Genomic DNA, 25504 nt, shown 5'->3' on the forward strand with positions numbered 1-25504 from the left:
TCACCCAAAAATCACCTATAAATACATGTCATTTTTAATATTTCAAATATCATTTTTCTCTCAACGTTACAATTCTCTACAATCAATATCTTTCTTTGCTATAATTTCTCCAAATATATTCAATAATCGTGTTATAATTTTATCTATAATCAATATTCTGTTTATTGTTATTTATTTACTATTTCGTAATTTACTCATATAAATAATTCGAATTTCAATGGCATCATCTTCAAACCATGGTGGTAGTGGAGGCGAATATGCTTCCGACTTTGGTGAACATTTTGGCTACATTCCGAACTTTGATGAAGTCGAACCTGGCCACGAGGATGAAGAAGGCATGGAACTCCCAACAAAGATGTAGGGACGCCATCGTCTACCCGAGCAAGCAACACAATGTCAACGAGCACGACGACAGCCCGTGCAAAATGAAGCAAAGTTTGGGATCACTTCGATATTGAACAACAAGGTACGAGTAACTCTTTTGCCGTATGTAAAATTTGCAAAACAAGATATTCTAATAGAACGGATGGTGGTTCCGGTGGTACCGGCACTTTGAAAAAACATTTAGTTAAGTTACATAAACTTGACCCTGATATGGTACAACCATTCGGTAGGGAACCAATACAACAACAAATTAATCCTTCAAGTGGTAAAGATTTCACAATTACCAAACAAATTTCTTCAAAAGCCATCGTAAAGTTTGTTATCAAATCTTGCATGTTTTATTAATTGCTCGCAAGCGCACGACGTCAAATTATAGCAAAATGTATTTTGGAGTACAAGTGTCGATCCCACGAGGAGTGTGTATATAAACGTATATCAGTGGTTGTAATTAAAATAGTCCCAAGTTTATTTAGAAAAATCAAAAGTAGTTTGGTTTGTTTAAAAACAACTTAATTGCAAATAAATAATTAAACTAAACACCGAATGGAGAAATATCACTGAGAGAAAATATCTATAGGAATGATTTCACTAAGTTTCCACGATAATTATTCCCGATTGAATTTATATTAATGAATTCCAATTATTTAATGACCAATAACACTTAATTATTTTATTCCCCCTTTCCCAAGTGACGAATAAATTGTATCAATCAAACTTTGATTCAAACATTCCTAATAAAAATCTAAGTTTTATTGATAAATGTAAACGATGTTCTCATTAAGCCTCGCTAAAGTTATACGCCTTCCAAATGATATAAACATTCAACGATGTGTCTCTAATGATCTATAATCTAATCCCTCTCCCGTGTTGTAGAATTAATCAAACAACACACAATTTATGGCCAGTAAATTGCAGTGAATAAAAACAAGAGACACAATTAAACCAAACGGAATTCAATCATATAAACAACCGCGTCAAATCATCGTATCGACAAAGCTACAGCATTCTCTAGACTAGAAAATTAGTTCATGACGAATTCTAAATAAAAACAACAAATGTTTAAAGTTTTAGATATCGCAACACAGTAAAATATAAAAGCGAAAGAATAAATGACAAATCCGAAGTGTCGTCTCTGTCTCCAGATCCGTTGTTCTTCGTATTTGTGATCGATCTTCGCACTCCGGATCTTCGTCTTGTGTTCGCTCCTGCTCTCATGTGTGTTTTTCTCTCCGAAAACGGCCTCTTTTTCTTCTGAACCCTCCTTTCCTTTATATTTCCGCGTCCGAGCCTTAAATGAAAGCCCATTTGTTATGTTCTCGCCGCCATTAGCACCGCGGCGTTGGCGCCCGTCATTCATGAGTGTAAGCGCCGCAGCGCTTGATCTTCGCATTTGAGGCGCCGCGGTGCTTCTTGGGCAGCGCCTAGGCGCTCATTCCTCGGCAATAAGGCACCGCGGCGCTTGTTGGGTAGTGCCTAGGCGCTCGTTCCTCGGCCTAATGAGCACTGCGGCGCTACATTGTGGCGCTGCAGCTCTCGTCTATCGCATTTTCACGCTTAAAAACACATCTGTTTGCTTTAAGCCGTCCAACAGTTGTTTATCCCCTGCACGACACAAACGCAACAAAAACCAAGTGTAAAATTCTGTTTGAAACCAACATAAATCAAATGAATTAACATATAAATTAAGTGCAATTCTTACACTTATCAATAGCTGAACAAGAAGGTTTTGTTGAATTTACTAATACTATTCAACCTGGTTTCACAATATTTCTAGGCACACACTTAATAAATATTGTTTTGATATTTATAAAGAATATAAAAAACATTAAAATCACATCTTTCAAATATTTTTGTAGAGTTAGTTTACAATTGATATTTGAATTAATTTAAAATATGAATTTTATCTTGTTGTTACATGTCATTGGATAGATTAAACTTGGACTATGCAAAAAAGAATTTTAGCACTAGATTATTTAGAATCGTCACACAATGCATACACTATAGCTAGATATGTTTTAAATGTTGTTAAGATTTATGGCATACAAAATAAAATAATGTCGATCACGTTAGATAATGCGAGTGCCAATACTCTTGCAATTAAATATCTTAAAGATTCACTAAAACCAATTTTAGATGGTAATTTGCTTCATGTTAGATGTGCATGTCATATTATCAAGTTTAATGTGTTAAATGTGCATGTGATGAGTATATGTCCACTGTAATAAAAAATTCAAATTATGTGGAAAATTATTACGTGAAAGAAGATATAGACGTGACTTGAAGACACTAGTCGAATCAAACGGAATTAAATTTGAAAAATTTCCTTTTCATGTTGAAACTAGATGGAATTCTTTATATCACTTGCTTCATATTTTATTACGTTTTCAAGTTTAGTTACTCCATTTTACAATAATATTGCAGTAGAATCTTTAATGCTAACTGATGATGATTGGAATATTTTGAGTAAATGTGTTTCTTTGTTAGAAAATTTTAAAGAAGCAACCAAGTAATTTTCTAACATTAAATACCCTACTTCAACCATGTTTCTACCTTTGCTTTTCAATATGTTTTATAAATTTATTGAATATCATGATGATTCTGTTATGCGTGATTTTGTTTCAAATATAGAAAACAAATTTTTAAATATTAGGGAAACTATCCCAATTATGCATGGTTTAGCAACATTACTTGATCCTACTCAAAATCAAGGAGGATTAGACGTGTTTTTTTGAATATTATGCTAAATATCTTCGGAATAATGTTGACGATCAAAAGAAGTCAATCATGCATTCTCTTCAAGAATTGTTTGATTTGTATGCTAGTGAACAATGTGATGAATCGAGTGCGCAGCCAGAGGAGATGCTGACATATAAAAGCAAAATTGGAGCACTGAACTTCTTTCAAAGTTTGAGACGACAAAATTTCAAAGGAAAATCGATGACAACAACCAATTACAATGAGATCCAAATTTATCTGAGCCAATATATTGAGACTACTGGAGAATTTTGATGTTGTTGATTGGTGGAAACTAAATTCTAAACTTTATCCAGTGTTAGCTGCAATTGCAAGAGATGTCCTACCAATTCAAAATTAAAGTGTTGCTTCGGAATCAGCATTTTCAGTATGTGGAAGGATCATTGGTGAACAAATAATTAATTTAAAGTCAAAAACACTTTACATGCTAACATGCATACAAGATTTGTTCGCAGCCGGAAAAAAGAATAGGACTGTTGGCACAATTGATGAATTTCAAAACTCAAGTTCTGATGATGATCCGGAATATTCAAAATATATTTTAATAAATTGTGATGAATTTTAGATTTTCAATTGTAAAATCAATCTTTCAATTATTTTATTTTTATGATTATTCAGTATTGTTTCAACTCAAAATACTAAATAAAAATGTTCATCTATAAAAGTATTATATACTAAAAACAATAATATTTGGACAAAGAACTCAGAACAGGTATAAACTGAACCGGAACCGGTCTAAAAGTCATCGAACCGGTCCAAGATTGGATTGGTTACAAGATTTAAATCGGCTCGGAACCGGTTCCGACCGGTTCTGGCATCATCCGATCCGGAACTGGTCCGAAATCGGAACCCTAGAACCGATGAGCCATATTATCATTGGAGTAAAGTAACTCCCTTTTCACTTCAAAAACATATTATAATCCTCAAACATTTTATTTTCAAAGTTGTAACAGTAACTTCAAATTGTCAACTCGAAATATCAGCTCTTTACTTACATCCCGTAAATTATATGCTTCTCATTTTATTTTCTGAAAATTTGATTATTCCACCTAGCCGTAAATTATATGCTTCTAATGAAGAAAGCTCTTAATAGGTTCTTTGGTTTGCGAATAATTTGAGTTGGGTTTCATAATTTCATGGAGGAAAGTAGATTTTATTTTCTTATGTTTTATGTGTGCTTGAATTAGGTAATTACGTGTAAAGCTTTTTAATAAATTTTTTATTTTTTGTGGAGGCCTTTTCTTGTCGTGTAAAATAGTATGGACGTAAAAGAAAATTGTACTTTTGTTAGTTATTCGTTGTATTTTTTCCTTGCAATCAATTTACATTTGTTCAACAATAGCAGTTATAGTAGATTCATAGCAATTTATTGACATATTCTTTATGGTAGTTGTTTGTTATTACTTTATCGGTAAACTTAAAAATATCCTATTTAGTTGAAATGAAATATTTATCTCCTCATTTTTGCTTGATTTCTTCTTGTTATGTTACATAGAAATTTTTTTAATGAAATCTCACTAATGCACATTCATATGTTGTCCAACTAAGTTGATTTTCTTTTATTGGAGAAAATTGAACACATATACTGTAGTTAAATTTTCTTAACCAATTTGTGCTGAGTTATATTTATGCTTTTGAAAAAAAAAAATAGTTCTTTCTTACTTTTGTTATATTTGGAAGTAAGTATGCAAAATGAACTGGTAGGCGTCGTTACATTAGACTCTTCGTTCTATTGCACCAAATGATGATTTGTACCATTTTATAGTACATCTTTTATTACGACATTCGTATGAGATTACTTGCAAGAAGACGACGTCAAGTACATAGAACATCATCTTCGTACACCATGACTAAAAGAATAAATGCACAAATAAATCATTTGCATAGGATTATCGAAACATGAGATGTTCAATGTGTGGCGAATTTTAGGATGAATATAAATTAATTTGCACATTCATGTTATTTGCTAACCCATGTCGAGGGGATGGGAGATTCTAGATATGTAAGGATTGAAGAGAATGTGGAAATTTTTTTGTCTTTTTCTTAGCACATTATAAGAAAAATCGAATTATTGATCATGATTATGTACGAAGCGGTCAAACAATCATTGTTCATTGCCATGAATTTCTAGTCTCGGTCCTCAAGTTACATACTATATTGCTTGTGAAGCCTTCCACAGTCACTGACACTTGCACTGACAAGAGATGGAAGTGGTTCAAGGTAATATTTACATTTTTTGAATACTTTTACTTTTTGGCAATGTCACAATACAAGAAGGATCTGTTAAGCATACTGTTATGTAATACTAACATTGACCTATCATTTTTATACGCATAAATTTTATAGTGTTGGGCTGTGTTGGTGCATTGGACGGTACATATGTAAACGTTCACGTCCAAAATTCTGGAAAAAAGAAAGTATAGAACTAGAAAAAAAATCATTGCAGTGAATGTGTTGGGGGTGTGCAACCGAGATATGAACTTCATTTATGCATTGTGTGGATGGGAAAGATCGGCAACAGATGCAAGAGTTCTTCGTGATGCCTTAACTTGTGCTGATGAACTCAAAGTTGAAAGAGGTTAAAATATTTGGTTTAATATTATGATGTCATTTTAATATACTATTTTAATGTTTTATAAATTTCTATGACACTAAATTGTTTAACAAAATATGTGATTTTAATCGTACGTAGGTTGTTAATATTTGTGTGACAACGGACACACAAATGTCCAAGGATTCGTGACTCTGTATAGAAGAGTATTGTACCATAGAGATGCTCGGGGCAATCGCACAAGTGCCCCCACATAATTATAAAAAGCTCTGCGATTGGAGACACAACAAAGCTAAGAACATGATCGAAGGAGCTTTTGGTTTGCTTTAGAAAAGATGGGCTACCCTTCAAAATCCTTTTTTCAACCCATTGAAAACTCAAAATAGAATCATAATAGCTTGCATTTTGTTACACAATTTCATTTGATCGCAGATGGCGGACTATCTTGTTGAGGACTTGTAAAAGGACACACTAAGCCCACCTCCCCAAACAGAATTTATGATTTCATTGAGAATTTATCTTTCTCTGATGTGTGGGATATGTGGAGAGATAACTTTGCGATGTCAAAGTACCACAATTAAGAAAAAACATTTGTTGTTATTGTAGTGTCTTTGTAAACTTTATTTGTTTGCAATTTATTTTCTGGACATGTTTGCCTATATTTGTAATTGTGGATGCATTAATGTCTTTTAGCAACCATTTTCTGTTAAATTGGAAATACTATACCAAGAATTTGTTTCTAAAGCATTTTATTCTGTGCAACATATAATATTCATTGTCGTATGTAACTGGATGTTTGGTTTTACGCTTTGTGGGAATACATCGTTTGAATATTTGAAGCCATGGATAGCGTGGCAACAACGGGAAATGTAACTTGCCAAGGTAAAAAATTGTACGTCACAGAGTAATTGGATAGCTCCTTAGGAAGATATTCTAGTTCTAGCATTGAAAGATGTAATAACCGAAGGTTATAAAAGTGAGAACGGATTTTGTAATGGCTACTTACCTTTATTGGAATCGGCCATGAAGAGTGCGTTCACATATACTGATATACACAAGCATCCTCATATAACTTCCAAAATCCACGTCTAGAAGAAAAATTATAGTTGTTTGTCCTCGATGTTAGCCAAAAGAGTATTGGTTGGAATGACACAGAGAACGTGGTTGATGCTACAAACAAGGAATGGGAAGCGCTATTGAAGGTAGCATATTTCACTCAAACTTTTAAAATTCATATTTTAAAATTTACGTGATATTATTGAAAAATATGTTGCAGGTGGACAATGGTGTTCGAGTTATGCCATACACACGGTGGCCACACTATCAAGACTGGTGTGAAATATTTGGTAATGATAGGGCAACATATGGCCTAGTGGAGACTTTTTTAGTTGTTGTCCAAGGTGTGTTAAACATGACAGAGCAAGTGCTGAATGATATGGAAGTTGGCGTGGAAGACATTTATCGTCCCATGGAAGGAGATGGATAATCAATTTCTATAACTCACACCCCACCATCCAATGAAAGTGAAGATACGAAGGAGAAGTCAAAGAAATGCAATCAAATAATTGAAACTGACGATCATTTTGTTCTTGCAATCAACAACTTAGCAAACATCATAAAAGATACAGTGTCTAAAAGAAATGACAGCTAAAAAGAAGTTAGCTGAATCACAGATAACAAATGCTATGGACAGTGTGTTGGACACATTACGTACCATTCCTAAGTTAACTTTAGATGAGAAGGTGTGTGTGGCGAAGTTCTTGGTGGATTACCCCAACAAAATAAGTTTGTTCTTGAAGCTCGGTCTGTCGGTCATGACGGCAGGGTTAGCTTAAGAAAAAGTCCATTGAATCCATAAATGGTCTTGGTATGTGTTTTTGGAACTTATGACGGGGAAACATTTTGGTGATTATCAATTATAGTATTTTAAGACTACATTAATTTGTGAAACGGTCTAAGGGATTGATCAATAGACCTAAGTGTGTGTTTATTTTGCAGTTATGAGTTTATTTGTTGACTATCCTTAATGTTGCTTTTGTTGTTTTTTTTTTTCGAGATTTTATTTGACCAAGAACAAATAATCATGTTTTGCTTCATCATTATTTCTTTTCATAATTTTAAAATTTATTGTTGCTTCAATAGTGTTGAATGGTTTAAAGAACACTCAAACCAATGGATTTATAGTTCCTTTTACCTCTATTGTAATTATGCATATATGTTGCTTTCTTGTTATATATTATTGATTGATATTAGTTGTGCAAAGTTACTCCATTTTATATTTTGCATAATTCATGAGTTTTCAATGCATTTTAGGCTGTCAATACTTGAATGTAGCTTGTATTTCTTGTATTCAAGTCTAATGATCATAAGCTAATATGAGAGAAGTTATAAGTTTATTTAAATATTAACATCTTCTTTTTTTGATGTGTTAATGAATCGAAAAATTCATGAATGTGAGCTTAACATAAGTCTTCTTTCAGCTCTTTCCCATAGATAGAAATCTAAAAATAGCAAAACATGATGAATAATTTTGTGTATATTTCACTGTACAGTAATGGGTAATTACATGGGTTTAAATACAAGAGTAGGAGATATAAAAATAGCTTAACAAATTAACCAATGAGAGAATAAATTCTGTTAGTTTGTTAGGCTCTTCTACATGCTTCTAGAGACACCCACACATGTGACCTCAAGCATGTGAGTAAGAGTGTGATGATGAACTCTTGTAGCTGGATGTATTACTTAACTTGCCCTCGCAAGCTCAACGAGGGATTAAGCACAACGCTGAGCTTGGATCTAAACTTGGTGAAGTAGGCAGCAAATAATGGCTTTGTAAGGACATCTGCAAGTTGATCACAAGTTGGAACATGATGAACAAATAGAGCATTAGATAAAACTTTTTCACGAACAAAATACAAGTCGAGTTCAAAGTATTTGGTCTTGGAATGCTGGACAGGATTGGCACTAAGGGCAATAGTGCTCAAGTTGTCACACCAGAGAGTTGGAGTATCATTGAGGGGAATATGTAGTTCTGTGAGAAGAGATCGAAGCCACAACAACTCAGCTGTAGCATGGGTCAAACTCCGATATTCAGCTTCCGTACTAGAGCGGGAAACAACCTGTTGTTTCTTGGAGCTCCAAGCAATTGGAGAAGTTCCAAGAAACCAGCAGAAACCAGAGGTGGAGCGACGGTCATCCGGATCATTTCCCCAATCTGCATCACAAAAACCCCTGAGAGATAAGCGAGCACAAGCAGTAAGATGAATGCCATAATGCAGAGACCCACTGAGATATCAAAGAATTCTTTTGACAGCTTTCCAGTGTTGTTGGAGAGGATTTTGCATGAATTGACAAACCTTGTTGACACTGAAAGCAATATCCGGCCTAGTGATGGTCAGATATTGTAAAGCACCGACTGTACTTCGATAGAGTTTGACATCATCAAACGGATCACCTTCCTTGGCCGTTAGTTTAAGATTGGTAATCATGGGAGTTGGCAGAGACTTGGCATTGTGCATTTTTGTCTTGTGAAGAAGATCTTGAACATACTTCGTTTGACAAAGAAAAAAGAGCTGTTTGGGAGCTTGGTGACTTCAATGCCCAAGAAGTAGGATAAGTTGCCCAAATGTTTTAGTGAGAACTGACTGTCCAGCTTGGTAATGAGAGTAGCAATTGAATGAGGATCACTTTCTGTGACAATAATATCATCCACATAGACTGGAACATAGATAATGGAGACAGAACAGCAATAGACAAATAATGAGGGGTGGGCTTTGGACGCAGAGAATCCCATCTGTTGTAAGGCTGATTTTAGTTTGTCAAACCAAGCACGAGGTGCTTGCTTAAGACCATAAATTGCCTTATGCAATCGGCAGACCAATGTAGTATCACCCTTCTTTTGTTCAAACCACGGAGGTTGTTGCATATAAATTGTCTCAGAAAGAGAGCCATTAAGAAATGCATTGTTAACATATAGCTGTTGAATGGACCATTGCTTGGTCAAGGAAATGGTGAAAACAAGACGAATAGTAGTGGGTTTAACAACCGGACTAAACGTTTCAGAGAAGTCAAAACCAGCAACTTGGGAATAACCCTTAGCAACGAGTCGAGCCTTGTGGCGAGCAATGGAACCATCAGAGTTTGTCTTGAGTTTAAAGACCCATTTGCAACCAATAATAGATGCATTAGCTGGAGGTGAAACCAAGGACCATGTGTGATTACGCAAGAGGGCAGAATACTCCTCTCGCATAGCATTGTACCATGTTGTATTAGATAAAGCATCACAAAGATGGACATGTTCACTGGTTGTGGGTTGATGTACCGTAAGAACTTTTGGTTTGAAAATCCCAGCTTTGGATCGAGTAACCATAGGATGAGTACTAGCTGGTAATGGATCAGAGGACCTAAGATTATGTGGAACAGGAACAGAACACCTGTCAATGGACAGAGAAAGATCAGAAGATATGGGAACTGGTCCAGGTGGATCACATGGGTCATTAGGCGGATTGGGTGTATGTGGAGAAAAAAGAGGTGAAGGAATATAGGAAGGTGGGGTGGACAAAAGAAGAGGAGTAGAGGAACAGTTGGGGGAAGTGGTGGACAGTGAGGGTGGCTTGTGAGAAAAAGGAAAGACACCTTCATCAAACTTAACATGTCGAGTAACATAAATTTTCCCATCAGTACTGAGGCATTTATAGCCTTTGTGTTTGCTGCTATAACCAATAAAAGTACATGGTTTAGAACGAAAGGCAAACTTGTGAGAATTATAAACTCGAAGATATGGAAAACATAGGCAACCAAAAATTCGAAGGAAATTGTAATTTTGACAGATATTAAACAGCCGAGTAAGAGGGACATGACCATGAGTAGCTGTGGTAGGCAGATGATTAATAAGAAAAACCGAAGTGGAAAAGTCATCATCCCAATATTCAAGTGGCATATGTGCATGAGCAAGAAGAGATTGACCCATATCAACAATATGACGATGTTTTCTTTCCACAATCCCATTTTGTTGAGAAGTGTGTGGACAGGAAACTCGATGGGCAATACCCCATTTTTGTAGCAAGGGACTCAAGGAACGAAGCTCACCCCCCAATCTGTTTGAAGTGCTTTAATTTTATTATTGCACTGAATCTCAACATTGGTTTTGAAGTTTTGAAACACTCGAAAGACCTCTGATTTTTGTTTGATAAAGAATATCCAAGTAAAGCGACTATAGGCATCGACAAAGCTAACATAATATCGATAACCATTTGTAGAAATATTAGGGGCAGGGCCCCAAACATCAGAGACAATTAATTGAAGAGGTGCGGAATAAACAGTGCGAGATGTTGAAAAAGGTAATCTATGATTTTTGCCCAATTCACATGCCGCACAAAGAGTGTCATTATCATTGAAAAAATGGGTATTACAACTAGATAAAACTTGCTTAACAGTAGGGAAAGATGAGTGTCCTAATCTATAATGCCATCGCTGCAAGGAGGATGAATCCTCTTTAGGAGTAGGCTGTGGCTAGGGCACTTGATTATGAAGGATGTTGGCTGGAGAATCAGAGGAGAAATTGAGACAGGCTTCTGGAGGAACTACTCGATTGGATTTGCTAAGATGAAATCTGTATAGGCCATTATGCAGAGTTCCTTGGAGGAGCGGAGTTCGTGTTGCTAGATCCTTCACAACACAAACACGAGGATAAAACTCAAAAACGACATTATTATCAAGATCAAAACGACTTACACTGATAAGATTTTTAGTGATACCAGGAACTCGAAGCATGTTATGTAGGTGAAAAGTATGTGTGCCAAGGTTCGTGTGAGAGTCAAAAAATGAAGCTCCAATATGTGAAATAGATAAACATGATCCATTACCAATTAGGACTTTACTTCCACCAGTATGTTCAGAACCAATTGTGAGATTGGCAAGGTTATTTGTGACATGGTGAGAAGCTCCTGAGTCAGGGAACCACCAGTAATCATTGAGCACCTCCTGTTATTTCATAGCCATCGCAGCCGTAGGAGAATAATTAGTGTCTCGTGTGTGAGAAGATCCAGAGGTTCTGTGCTGCGGGACAAAATCTTTATCAAACCGATAGAAACATTTTTCTGCAATATGATTGGAACATCCACAAATTTGACGTTTCGGACGAGCATTGGCCTGGTTCCAATTCTTCCTACCACCTCCTCTGAAGGAGCGGCCACGGCCACGAGAAGAAGTATGAGTATAAGTATTCTCACGACCTTTGGATTGAGAAAAAACAGTGGCATGAGCAGCGGCAGGAGGGATCGGATTGTCCGTAGTGATATTATAGGAATCAATACGTCCTTCATGAACAAGAAGAAGCGCACTAGCATCAGCAGCAGACAAAAATTCAGATCTGGAGGTAATATGAACAACAATTGATTCATACTCAATCCCAAAACCTCCAAGAATATAGAGAACATGATCTTCCTCAGAGATGGGATGACCACGTGCTGCAAGCATGTCAACATAGGTCTTCATTTTGCTCAAGTAGTCCTTCATGGTTTGGCCACCCTTCTTGAATGTTTGCAACTGAAGTTTAAATTGCATAACCCGAGCCTTTGATCTGGAGGCAAACAATCGAGTGACTCGCAACCAAAGTTGTGCAGTAGTATTACAGCCTATCATCTGGCTTTGAACACCTTCCACCATTGATGCTAATAGGAAGGAAAAGAGTAATTGATCTTGCCTGGTCCACGTGACGAACATCGGATTCACTGTGGGAGTTGATTCTCCAGCATCAAGCATTTACGGTGGGATGGGTGTATCTTCATGAAGCAGATACTCAAGACCCAATCCTCTAATTCCCGAGAGGATTTGTAATTGCCAGAGAAGAAAGTTATCGTCTTTCAATTTTACAGCATTAATTTGATTTGCTGGGTTTATTAACAGAGGATTAAGAGTAGGAGTGGGGATGGTATAGACACTGGATTCTACGTGAGAAGTGGCTTCCGCCATTAGTGAGCCCTGATACCAAGATAGAAATCTAAAAATAGCAAAACATGATTGAAGAATTTTGTGTATATTTCACTGTACAGTAATGGGTAATTACATGGGTTTAAATACAAGAGTAGGAGAGATAAAAATAGCTTAACAAATTAACCAATGAGAGAATAAATTCTGTTAGTTTGTTAGGCTCTTCTACATGCTTCTAGAGACACCCACACATGTGACCTCAAGCATGTGAGTAAGAGTGTGATGATGAACTCTTGTAGCTGGACGTATTACTTAACTTCCATAATGCGTGTCCACGCCTTAACTCAAATTCTCTTTTCATTTATTGTATTTCAGGGCTCGTCTTGTGTACTCATTTTATAGCCAAAAATTATCTTTTTAATCAGTCCAATTTTGCTTGAAGATGACAACCACATCTCCTACAACAAAATAATACCAATAAAATTTTATTAGTTAAAAGATGATCACAAAGAATCATTCCAATCTTGATCAGAAACCGCTTTGAACAGCGATTCAGAGGACAAAATTAAGGAGGACAATTCTAATAACCATCATGATGTCTGTGTCTCGTCAGAGTTATCAAATACTATATATGGAGTTGTTTGCTTCTTCATCATAAGCCGCTTTGAAGGGTTAGCTGCGGGATGATTTCCACAACGTTTTCTGGAGGTGTTCACACTGCAGCATTATGATTTTATCGTACCCATCCATCATGTTGCAAAAACTATTGTCCTTACGTTTTCTGTACTTTTGCTCAACATTCGGAGTGATGTTGGCAGCAACTTCTGACCAGGACGGGTTGAGTAGTTCTCAGCTGTCCGTAATAGCATGACCCCGTTACCACAATCACATTGTGGTGGTGTCTTCAATTCCATCATACCTATGCAACCAACATTTATATATGCAATTAAATGGGAAGACACAAATAATGGAAATAATGATGTTTGACAGTATGAGCCATCATAATTACCAAAATCAGTGGTTTCATTGTTGTATTATAGCATTGTTACTAACATAATTAAATGATGATCGTCTATCAATTTATCTTAGCTTACGTAAATATTGGTTGTAAACTAGGAAATTTTTTCAGGAAAACACACCAAGTCACCAACTACATTTAAATAATGTAACAACATCAAAATGCATATACATTCAACATTTATGTTTTTTTTTTCAAATTATTTTATGCACAAATTTGTGAAATATAATTACTCGAAGATTAACTATGCAGATGATAGCTTACTCAGAATATTATTTTTTCTAACTTTATACTGTTGTTTTCTTGAACTGGGTTTGCACGACAGGTTCCGAACGGAGCTTTTCTTTGTTCTCTATACAAAAAAATAATAATTATCACAATAAAAAGGTTACTAGAAGAATAATACTCACATCATCAAGTTTTCTCCGACAGATTTCAAGACATGTTCAGATTTAATTTTTTATGTGCTCTATGTAAAAAAAAATAAAAATAGACGACCAAAAACTTTGCATATGCATGAAAACTCAGAAAAACCAACAATAGATTGTCGTTGTTGGTTAGTGTGTAGTGTTTTCAACATTCATTTCCTCGATCATAAGTGTAGCACCCCATAACTTAAATGGTATTCGCATATATTATAATTACTAAAATTTATTAATTATTATATTTTAAATATATATAAAAATAAATGAAATAACTAATATATTATATTTATATATACACATTCATACATACATACATACCTACATACCATCATCATAGTTGCTTAACCAACACACCACCTCCCTCTTGCCCAACCGCTGATCGAGATTTGTTCATCATAGATTGGAGATAAGTATTGATCATTGCCTATAAAATGCACCCTTCACCTCAGAAATTTCAAGAGTTCTCAGCCTGAATTTTTGAGTTTAAGGAGTGGGTCTAGTATATGGTGGAGTGGTAAGAGTTTATAGCTCAAAGAATAGAGAAAAGGGGCCAAAATTATCTTTATATACCCAAAACCCTTCCAAATATTCTATAAAAATTCCACAACACTCTCAACTTACCCAGAAATATACCACAAAATGAGGTGTCGAAAAATCATCAGCCGATTTTTCGTTAAAATTCAGAAATCGCTACTGATCGGGAAGGGAATAGTGCCGGAAAACTCGTTTTTCAGGTACTGTTTTCACTCCCATTTTTCGTACTTTTCTTTATCGTATTATACCTTAGTCCAAGCATGAAAGTTGTTCATTGTGTGTCATAGTTCTCACCCATGTCAGTAGTTTCCCGGAATCGGCATCGGAAATAGTGTTTTCCGATGGTCAAAGTAGGAGTATAAGCTACTGTTTTTTTTTACGTTTCTGGTATGTTTCGGCTAGGATTTAGAAAAAAGCTAAAACATAAAAATTGTAGGAAATAAGTTTTTACATCTACTGGAGAAATATGGGCCGCGCGTGGTGGCCAGACGCCGGTCACGCGCCGCTGTCGTCGGTGCGTGTGGTGCATGCGCCGGTGAAAAACGAAAATTTCATTTTCCGAACGTTTCTTGGTATGATTCCAGGCTACTGTACAAGTTTCGTAAATTTTGGATGAGTATTGCATTTACTGTGAATTTTTAAAGAGAAATACTATGATTTTCGGATATGATATACTATCTATATGATCATATAAATCTTTATATAAATGTTCATAGTCCTTCAATACTTGAAAAATATATCATTGGAAGTAGCTATGAAGTTTTATAATTTTTCGACTCACAAGTTATTTATTATGATTTTTGTGAGTTATATATTAAATGTTATATATATCGATTAATGATAAAATAATTTCAAAATATTACCTATTTTGAATTTTTTCAGTTAATATTATAATAAGAGTTGTTATACGAAATATTGTAATTTTTGGAGTCAAATATTAATTATTGTAAATTTTAAAGATAGTTTTGACTATTAGAAAATAATTTTGACAAAAAAATATTAAATAAAATAATTTTTTTATGAACTTTTAGTCAATAAATAAAGTTTATAAAGTTATATTCTTTATTTTGGTAAAAATTTAAAGATAATCTATATCAAAAAGTGTGTACTGTACTAATGATAATCACATTGGTCAATAGGATTGACTTGAACTTGGAACTCTCACTCTCATCTATAGTAGGTCTCAAGGTGAGGAATTTATTTTTACCGTTCTTCCTATAACTTTGGCAGTTGGCCTGAAAATTATGATATGATATTTTATTAAATGATATTTGCCATGTTTTATTGATTTCTTGTGCTTGTGCATAATTATTGTATCTCTTAATCTCTTTAATGCATCACTTCGATGGTCACTCTTTCTATCATGATAAATCATCAATCATGTCTATATCCTTCTTACCGATCGAATCTATCATCTTGATCGCATCGTAGTCAAATTTATTCTACTCAATTTACTCATTACTGTTATTACATACTGATGGAATGCTTCACTGAAAAGTTTTCATTGTAATATAATCATACTAAGTGTGATTCTTATCAAACTTCACCAAATGAGGTCTTGGTTAATCAACGAATGAATGAACGAATGATTGAATGATAAAATGATTGACCAAGACGGAGCCCTAGACAACGGACTTTGGTCTGGAGATTGAGTCCACTGAACAACGTGACTTTTGTTCGGGTATATTAGTTCACTTGGCTCGTTATCCTTGCTAATCATATTTTCTATCTTGTGCATTCATATTGTCGGATGCTCGCCCTATTGTCTATTATAACATTCTGTTAAATTTAACATCATATTGATTATTATTTAATTCACACTGAGTCCTTAAAAACTTAACATCTCTATTTTCTTTATCTATTGTAATTTCCAGAGCCAGGTAACCAGGATTTGGATAAAGAAAGAAATGTCGATGTATGATCCGCCAGTTGTTGTCTGGAATAAATTGCTGGAAGGCATAATAAGTCATTTAGTCTATGAGTCAGTTTGTCTGAAATGTTTACGTCATTGTCACTCTTACCGTCTATGTTAGTTTGGACATGTAAAATTTTATAGTAATTTACTAGTACTTGTACGATTCGCTTTCGCTAATAAAGTTCTTTAATAGTTCTTATTGCTGCCTGTGATACTTCTAAAGAGACATAATTCTCTTATGAGGTATTATTAGGGAATGTGGCATTCCTTGAGGTCTAGTTTCAAGACAGGGTGTCACAATAAGTGTAAAAGAAAAAAATCTACAACAAAGACGCTTTAGGAGAAATGCTTGGTATTACAAGTTTTATCTGGCATGTTGAGAGGATATGGTAGAAAATATTTATTATTGGATGGTATTTTGGTCAAAAAAAAATATCCCACTAATAAAAATCAAAACACACATTATATAATCGATATATTACACACATTATTTATCAACCATATATCAATCAGATTATTAATTATTTAATTATCTCATATCAGGTACCAAACAACGACCACCAAGTCTTCAAGTCGTAAGTTTAGAAAAAAAGATATAGCAAAAGCCTTAGAGAAAGAAATGGGATCTGAAAAATGGTGTGAATAATCTAATTTCGGTGATTTTGCTTCTTATAAGACAGTCAAACTATGAATAGTAACCGTAAGAAAAGTCTAATTTTGACATTGTTTCTCGGGTACTATTTGCATCATCCGTTTTCTGAAAATGGGTCAGAAGTTTGGAAAAAAATTTAACAAGAAAATTGTAGCCACTTGAAAGAGCATTCCAATGACAATTCACTCGATTTGGATTTGAAATGAGAAAATTATAAATTTTCTATCAAAATATGTTATTGCCAATTTTTCAAGTCTTTTAATTTATTTTATTTGTCTAGTACCTCAAAAATAAATCTTAATAATGATACATCATATTAAATTTGTTAGAATATGTGTTCAGGAAGCCAACTTATGGTTTGAGCTTTATTTATTCTTATGTAAATAAAATCTTTATTTTAATAATATTCTACGATTTTTTCCAATTATGACATTTAATTTATCTGTATACACATATAAGTTGCATAGATAAAACCTTTGAATATACAACAAGCACAATGAAGTCTGTCTCTCAACATAAGATCATGAAAATTATTAGGAAGTGTAATGTATATTTAAATTAGTTCTTAGTCGATTCACACATATGACTGATCATTTGATGATACACTCAACAAACCTCCATCGTACTTTCCAAGTGGTTATCATTTGAAGAGTAGAATAGTTTACGGTTATGGTTGAACACAACTAGTCATTTGTCCCGTGACAATGTACTAACATGTACTTTGATACGTTTACCAGCTATATTGAGGGTCATCAGGTGGGGAGATTGTGTGTAGTTTTGAAATACGTAGGAGTAAATATATTGTAGTCGGGAATTCACCACTTAACTACGGGTGAAGATATCCTATGTGATCTGATAAGTTAATAATCCAAGGAATTTCTAACCAGAGTATGAATATGCATTTTGCAAAGGTGTTTCCCCAGTTGCACATAAACATGTGTATTTTAGAAATTTGTTTACTCAAACGCGCATATCATGTCACTATTATTACTCAAAGATACATCACATCATTGTTGAATTCATTTGCAACTCGAGATACCAATAGTTGCATATTCGATCGAGATATATGAGTTGGAGGAACCATACTGTACGTTAATCATAACTTAAGTTTCTTGCAGGTACTATTAGTGATACCTAGGGGATCATGAGGCGATGCTACTTGACGCTCTTACCATTATCTGATATGTGTAATCAGATTTGAGTTCTGACATTCTTATCAAATGGTTGATGAAAATAATGGGTTAATTATGGTAAGCCCGAATAAGAACAAATGTTGTCCTAAATCACATGAAGTTGTGAACATACGGCTAGTTGTATTCCTGAACCATTGAGGTCACATAAGTATTGAATTTTATGTTTCCGTTGAGAGAGTCGAATTTGGCAACTTTAGTTTGATGAAGATCAAACAAATTGCTTATAAAAGAGTTTATAAGTTGATTCCTTGCAATGAAGTTGTAGAAGTTAGATTAACTGTTAATAAAGTCAGGAAAGTACTGCATTTTTAGTGAATGAGTTTACAAAATAGGCATGTGTAAAAATTGGATCAATTGAAAATTTTGATTTTCAAAATTTTTATTTTTCATTATATGAACGAGATTAGTACTCTCGATACATTGGTCTTGCCTGATTGTCGAACAAGATTAATATGAGTACACAATTATTTATTTAGTAAATTTAAAATATACTAATTAAATAATAAATTAGTAATAGAGACTAGTAAGTGCAAAATTCTCATTAAACATACTGGAAGAGTCTAGAATATATTAATGAATTAATAATTAATTGAGTAATTAAATAAAAATTATTAAATTTAAATCGTAAATAAATATATATGTATATATATATGCATGTGTGCATGTGTTTGTGTGTATATATTGTATTATTAAAAGTTGATAATAATTAAATTATTCATGACACTTTCAAAAGCGAAAAATACATACATGAGAGTTTTTGAATAATGGAAAAACAATATCCTTAAAAGAGGAGAATCTTTGTGGAGTTTGAAGTGTGTGCTTATTAAATACAAATTACACATGAAAAATCACATAACAATTTTATATCAAAAAATTTCACTCTTTCTCTCCCAAATGTCGAGCACCTCTTCCGAGGGATTCGGCCGGCCACCTTCCACCATATCACCCTCATGCCGCCGCCGCCGCCATCCCCCGGATTTCTGAAATTTCGGTAATCAACTCTCGAGGCAAATTTAGCTTAGATATTTAGTGCGATCTATACGAGATAAAAATAACTGTATGAATTTACAACAAGGAGTATGTGTTATATACAAATGTAAATTATTCTAAAACACTATATGAATGATTTAAATCATACGACACCCAAAGAACGTTTTGAACGTCAAAACAAATTTTTTTAAACTTCCGCTGCTCCTTGGTGTGAGAAAATGGTACACCAAAAAGATTGGGGTATTATGTTTAGGCATCTTTTTATATGACCGTTGGGATTCGATATTCTTACATGATCTTGTGTTTGATTCAAATTTTACATTAATTGTTATTAAAAAAATAATTATGATATCATTATCTTTTAATTTGGTATCACAGATTCTATCATGTCATCTTACAAGCCGAATAATGACTCACACTAAAAATTAAAGTAGCACGTAACAACTTGTTAGTTTTTATCCATAATAAAATGCTTTTGATTGGGTTGTTTGCTAGCTTTTATATTATAAAATTCTATAAATTTTCAAATGATTTAATAGATAGAGTTCAAATGACCTATTATCACATAAACATAATAAAAAAATAAATCATTTAAATTTCAAAATTTTCAAATTTTTTTTTATGTTATTTTTTTAAGAAAGACTTTATTTGTTTGTTTGTTTTATTATCTAAAAACATATAATAAAATCTATTGCATAATGATAATTTAACTAAATGGACGCCCTTTTATTAAATTCGAATTTATAAAATGACGGGGCAATTTAAAAAGTGAGCTTGCACAATTTATTTATTTTTTTCAAAAATCCAACGATAAGGGTCGTCGTTTTCCAAAAGTCTTTTGTTCCGTGGCTTATTTGCCCATATAACCCGTCATGGTCCCAATTAAATATCGAATTACTATCTTGAGAGAAATATCTTTTTATCTTTAGTTGTCTTATTTTTATTACTATTATTATTATTGGTATACCATTTATTATTATTATTATTAAAAATATGATAGAATAAATTGATTCAAAATCGACGGTAAGAAAATATATAAAAGAGTTGCTCGAGCGGCCAACAAAAATAAAAAATAAATCCATTATTTGTTTTCGCGGAGGGGATTGTAACTTCTCCTAAATTTCCAATTTGTCACTCAATAATAAAACTTTGCTCCCAAAAATTCTTCGTAGTGGCTTCCTTTCATGCTTCATTTCAGAAAAAACCTCCTGCAATGGGTGAAAATCAGACGAAGCAATGCTGCGTTGAGGTTAAGGTCCACAGGTCGTGAACTTTTTGTTGAGGATCGGGTTGAGTTTAGAAGGGGGGTTGAATAAACTCAATGACCAACTTATTAAATTCTTTCGAATGATGTGCTAAAATCCTGTTAGAGATTTTAACGATTCTTGTTCAAGTATAAAGACCAGCAGATCACAAGATAATGTACGGAAAACGATCTGTTGGTTAGTGGATGAAAAATAATAAAGCCGAAAAGCAGTAGATAGCACAAGGTTTGTTTCTAGAAGTTCGAAGATGAATCTTCTACGTCTCTCATTCTTCTGTTTCCAGAAGGTATCACTAAAAGACTTTGGTGAATACAGCACAACAATTGTACACACCCACTTCAACAGGACTTACCCTTCGCCTATTGAAACTCTTAGCTTTACAACTCAAATTCTTGAATGATCTTAAGTTCTAGAAAAGACTCTTTTCCAATTACAAATTCTTCTATCAATGAAATAGTGAAGTGAATAGCTTGAGAAGATATACGAAAAATAGCTAGCACAATATGATCTCAATGATCAAGAGTATGCAATGAAGTGTGTGCTGCTTTTTCAGTGTTTGAGCTCTTTAGATAACTGAAAGTTCTAACAATGCTCGAATGATGTTTTTCAATTCAGATTTTTGTTCAATGCTACGTGCTACTTCACGAAATCCTTCATCTCCATATATAGGCTCTATTCAACGTTCAAAAACTGAACGGTTCTTTTCTTTTTGGTGGTTCAGCTTTATTGCTTAAAATGGACCCTGCAGAATACATCAAAAGTAATCAATCGCAGTTCATACCAAAAATGGTATACTGTCTTAAATGTTCTTGTATAGCATCTAATGGCATTTAATGAAGCAATAAATGCTGGTATCACGTTAATAGATCAACGGTAATATTTAGAGACTTTGAGATATGCAAGATTCTGTTAGTGTATATTTCGAATTTTGTTTCCTTCTAGTTCTGGTTTTAGCTAAGAAATTATTTAAGCAGGTTTTAGCGCGATATAAGTACTTCTGGTTTACAACATCTACTGGTTCTACTGGTTTTGAACTAATCCAACATCTACTGGTTCTACTGGTTTTGTACTTAATCCAACATCTACTGGTTTTTCCTTAGCATCTCCACAATAAATTTAATTCTAACAATTTCCCCCTTTGTGGTGATGCCAAAACCTAGATGTTCTGTGTTAGTAAAATAGAGATAAGAACGGATTAGATAATCAAAACAATTTATATCCAGAGAAAATCACACAAAGCATAAATATAAAAAAAAACACAAAGAAAAATTAGTTTGTTCCAATATCCCTGAAGATGGCTTCATCTAGATTTTGATTCCTTCCAGTTGGTCTGCTGCTACTTGCTCCAGTTATATCGTCTTCCCCCTTTTTGGCATCATCAAGAAAGGACCCTAGCAAGTAATTCATCCATTCTCCCAGATAAATTGTGAATTCCATTTGTCAGCATCTCCAGATAAGGAGTCTGATTAGAAACTCGATCATTAATAGCAGTGAGCGTTTGAGATTGAAAATCAATCTTGACATCCATCAAGTCCATGCTGGTGGAGATTGATCGAAACATTTCATCATGCTCGGTGATCCTGGTAAATATATAAGATTGAGCAAGCGCGATCTGACTGGAACTTTTGGATATAGCCTGTCGAAAGACGATGGTCTCAGCATGCATTTTACTCAGAGATTCCGCAGTGTTCTGTATTTCCTTAGACATGCGTTCTCGGAAGAATTGAGCATCATGAAATTTGGCGGCATTTTCATAAGATATCCGCTTGACAAAGTCTGAAAAATTTACAAGATCCCTTTGAAGAGCATCAATTTGGAATTCTAGATCAAATGGTTCCATAGCTGGGGAAGGAGTCCTTGCTTGCAATCTTTGTTTAATTTCCTCCATTCGGGCAATGCGCTCAGGAGACTGCAAAGAAGGAATAGAGAATGGTACAGCTTCTGCTTGAGTCGTAACAGCTGGTTCTGGTTCAGCAGAAGGTCCTTCTGAAGCAGTAGACTGTTCTGTTGGCCCTTCGTCTGGTTGCTGCAAAACAGCAGCAGGTACAGATACAGCTTGTGGCTCAACAACAGAGGGTGAAGTATGCAATAAAATTGCCATATCAGCTTGGTGAGCTTCTGAAAAATGCTCAAGTGCTGGAAGAGACGATGAAGCAGTAGTCATAACAGTAGCACTGGTAGCAGCAGTTGCAGTAGCAGTAGCAGATTCTGGAGAAGGATCAGTAGTAGTAGGAATAGCTTGAAGCAATTCATCTTGTGCTGTTTGGGTCGGCATAATCGATTCGATTACCTCATCAACCGATGCCAGATCATGAACAGAAATCAGAGAGGATGATTGAGTAGGAACTTCTTGAGGTGCAGGAGTGATAGAGACCTTGACTTCAGGAGAAGCTTTGGTCGGTTCCTCAACTGTCTGATTCTTCAAAATTGCGGAGACAGAAGTGAGACTGAACTTTGGAGGCCGAGAAAAGGCCTTTTCCTTATTAGCAGTTTGTTCAGAAAGAATTGTCAGCTGCTCCGACAAAATTTGAATGACATTCTGGTCATGAAAAGCAGTAGGACTTGCAGAGTCAAACTTTGACTTTAAGGTTTTCAGAACAGTGTCCATCTTCTGCATTTTGAATTTTTCCAGAATGTAATTGCGACGATTTATAGCTTCTATCACATTTCGTGTCCCGGCAGCATCAAAAACCTTTTTCTCATTTTCTACTGTTTGAGCATAAACACCAGTAGTTTTCAAAAATGTGATTGGGTGGTAGACACGTACCTTAAGCCAATCGTCAAAAAATTTCATATCTTCTCTGGTTGATATTTCAACTTCTTCCAGATGTAGATTTATTGTTGTTTGAATGGTTGATGTTGCCACCGGTGACTGAGACAACTCAGTAATCTTTTCTTTCCCTTTTTCAGAAGTAGCAGGGACTACTGGTTTAAAAGCAGAAGAACCAGTAGCAGATTCTCTAATGACCACACCAGAAGTTGGTCTGAAGCTTTGAGCAGGTGAGGGCCCTGATTCAATCGGTTTGGCTTTGGTGGATGAAACAACAGATGGAAAAACTTGGCGGAGAGGAACATTCTCCAGTTCAGACAGAACCGCTGTTTTCTCGATGCGGATTGTTGTGCGAGGCTTCTTCTTAACTGGGGTGGGAGGCAGTGAAGCTTGCTGAGTGGGTGCTGCTGATTCTCCAGATTCTGTTTTGTCAGAATCAGACAAGACCACAACCATTTTTCGTTTAATTTTCTTCTGCCCCTCAATTTGAGATTCTCCAATCTCCTTCTTAATGGCCACAAACTCACCAACGGTTAGCTTTGGCCTTAAAGCAAGCACGCTATCAGCATCAGTCATTGTTACCGAAGAGCCATCCTCTTCTGCTGTTCCAGGAAAACCAGCATCTTTCAACATCTTACTGATTTGCACAGCAAATCCAGTACTTTTCCTTAGAATCATATCCTTCATGATGCGAAACAGAAAACGTCCCCAGTCCACTTTCTTTTCTGATGTGATGGCCACCATCACTTGAACCTTTTCTTTTGTTAGTTTGTCAAAGGTTCCAGCCTTAACTAACAAGGCTTTTGCTACTATATCAGCGAGTACCTGGTACTCAATTTTCAGTAGCTTTTTGAAGCAAGAGGGTGAAAGTTCTTCTCCAGTGCCTGAAAAATTTGTCAAGGCGATGGACATGTCTTCCTTTGAAATGTCCGAGAGCTCGGAAAGGCCACAAATCGGTAGGAAGAAAGTGGAACCCAGAAGTGCAACATCAATAGAAATCGATGCATCTCCCTGTGTATAGGTAATCTTGCCTTCCACAACTTCTGCTTTGGCATAGAAATCCAGAAGAACAGACTTGTAGATAACAGCAGGTGATTCCAAGAATATTCGAAGCCCGGACTTTTCCAATGATTTGAACATCTTGACAAGATTCTCATCCTTAATTGTGAGAACAGAAGCAAAATTCACCTGATAAACATTCAACGTATATGCTGCGGCCATTTCTAAATTTGAAAGGGAATAGAAGTATGTTAGCAGTAGATGCGAAAAAGCAGTAGAGATAAGGAAATAATCTGAGTTCGTAAAGCGTAGTAAAAAAAAATGAACGGTTAAAGCAAAATATACAGCCGTCAGTGAACATAGGGTCACGTGTCGATATGTTAGAAGAGAGAGAGACAAAAGTGTCAGTTACTCTACTCATTTATTTTAAAAAATTGGCGGGCTGTCCGAGGCGGTTGCTAAATAAACAGAAGCTGATTTGTCATTTTATGATAATAGCTACCGGAAGTGGATAAGATGTTGAAACAAATGCAGCACTTTAACAACTTCTGGTAGGTATACTGTTTTATCGAAAAGACAAATCAGTTTCTAATATAAATGCCATAAAGATGTTCCCCCTCAATTAATGCAGTAGTAATGGATATTAAATACTAAACGACTCTTGGTAATCTTTCAATTTAAACCGTTGAATTTGAACAGTCGCAAGGATCCTTATCTCCTTTGAATATCACTATAAATACCTGCAAGGGTTAAACAAGGTTAAGTAAACATAAAAATCAAATGAAAGAAGAGATAACAACTGATCCGGAAGTAGAAGCAAGAATGTTCAGAAGACAGCTTGCAGCGATTTCTAAGAAGATGTTGGAAAAATTCGTTCTGCACATAATGATCCTTGGATCATACTCCTAGAGTTGTAATATTAACAATCAAAAAGATTGTTTGCTTTCATTGAGATTGATATGTAGCATCGATCCCTTCCAGAAGCATGCTAATGCAATAAGAGAGTGCTAGTGGATCGATAATGCTAATATCATCTATAATGCCCTGTAAAGTATCTGATTATACATTAGTGCTGACAAGACCCAAGCTTGCTAGATTCTTTTCGAAAAAAAAAAGACTCTCCT

The 25504-nt window shown here is 34.9% G+C and overlaps 1 long non-coding RNA gene across 1 annotated transcript in view; it reads right to left on the reverse strand.

Moving 5' to 3' along the window:
- LOC142541551 (uncharacterized) overlaps positions 1-8466 on the reverse strand; it is a 52056-nt gene extending 43590 nt beyond the window's left edge. Inside the window, exon 1 of the long non-coding RNA XR_012819389.1 lies at positions 8456-8466. This is a non-coding gene — a long non-coding RNA (uncharacterized LOC142541551). The remainder of the gene's footprint in view (positions 1-8455) is intronic.
- Positions 8467-25504: the final 17038 nt, after the last annotated feature.

The sequence above is a fragment of the Primulina tabacum genome, chromosome 4 (assembly GCF_025594145.1).
Source record: "Primulina tabacum isolate GXHZ01 chromosome 4, ASM2559414v2, whole genome shotgun sequence".
NCBI lineage: Eukaryota > Viridiplantae > Streptophyta > Magnoliopsida > Lamiales > Gesneriaceae > Primulina > Primulina tabacum.